This window comes from Nanorana parkeri, unplaced genomic scaffold (genome assembly GCF_000935625.1).
Source record: "Nanorana parkeri isolate BGI_ZX_2015 unplaced genomic scaffold, ASM93562v1 scaffold50, whole genome shotgun sequence".
Classification (NCBI taxonomy): Eukaryota; Metazoa; Chordata; class Amphibia; order Anura; family Dicroglossidae; genus Nanorana; species Nanorana parkeri.
Window position 1 is genome coordinate 2,592,593 of NW_017306318.1, and position 1,656 is coordinate 2,594,248.

Here is a 1,656-nt window from a genome sequence, read left to right on the forward strand (position 1 = left end):
CATCTGGAAGGTGTCTCTTATATTCCCTAGTGGTCTACAGTCCCACGTAGCTCTTTCTTAACATAGTGACAGTGTTTCTAAGAAACCCATAACATTCTAAGATTCCTTTGTCATGTATCACATGTAAACTATATTGCTTATACTGCAAACCACAACTTTGATGTGTGAAAATGAAGAGAAGGCTACAGAAAGAGCAGAAGACCAGTGGGCATGATTGACGATTGTGTATTGACGGAGTGATTAGTTGAGTTATCTCCAGACATTGGAGAGCGTGTGTGGAGACAGAGAGGGGAAGCTGTAACTACTGGGGGCATATGACACACATCATTCTCAGCTGTGTCCTCCAGGCAGAGGTCAAACTAACCGAGAAATAGTTGCCAGGAGGGATTAGGTGCCTGTACACTCAGGGGACAAGGGGCAAGTCCCAGGTTATTAAAGAATGAGGGTGCCTGTAAGAAAATGTTAAGACTTGGGTTCTAGTTATAAGGGGCCAAATGATCTCAATATGCAGCGTGCAACCGGTTCAAGCTGCAAGACTGCTGTGCTTCATTTACCAACCTGGTATGCACATGCTTTAGACATATTTTGGTATATTCGGACTGGATTTTGAATCCCGAATAGAAAAATAACGAATCTGAATGTAGCCCTCCTTACCATCTTGTCTTGAATTGTATTGTAATTGTAATGTCTTCCTTATATTGTAAAGCGCTGCGCAAACTGTTGGCGCTATATATATCCTGTATAATAATAATAATATCCACATTTTTGATAACCATGCTCAGTCATCCCACCCGGCGGCTATGGACTAGGGTTGCCACCTGTCCAGGATTCACCCGGACAGTTCGGGTTTTGAATGCTGTGTTCGGGTTTCATGGCAGCAGAAACCCGGACACAAGATATCAGGCACACAAGAGAAACCAAAATTAAGATAGGGGCTACTGGCCCCCCACTGAAAATAGTCTCAACTGTGATATTTCCATATGAAGGGGTGGCACTATTTACATATGAAGAAGCCGCAACTCATTCTTCCAAGAAAATTTCCGTGTGTCGCTAGAGTGTTCGGGTTTCGATGGAAGAAAAGGTGGCAACCCTACTATGGACGGTGGAGCTAGGTTGGGTCCCAACATTGGGGGAGAGGAGTCCCCAAACCAAGCTGTGGACATTGCACAAGTGCCACCCACAGGCAGCCTCTGCCAGGCCCCCTTGCTGACCTGATGGGGCCCCCTACGGAAATACTGCCTATACCTCCCTGCTGCAGTGTGCAGAGGTTTAATTGAGAACCTTCAGGGCCCATTCAGATCTATGCATTGGAGTAACTCAATATCTGCTCGTCTAGAGGGACACAATGCTAAGCTCTGTCCAAGAGTGTACGGGTTTACAGAAGTAGCAGCGTAGACCCACATACACCCGCCTACACCAATGTACTACCATGGGCATCTGTAAGCTGCAGCTGGTGGCCCTGGGTGATTTGTTTCCTCTGGTGCATGAGGTCTAAAACATACATAGATTTTCAGCAGCTACTTGCTCGTCACTCAAGGTACCAGAACGTTCACACCTGCCACTGGTCCAGGAGTCCCAGACATACAAAACCATCCACAACCAAGAGATGATCAACTGGAAACTTACATATAAAGAGGCTTCTAACATTTTTAAGCC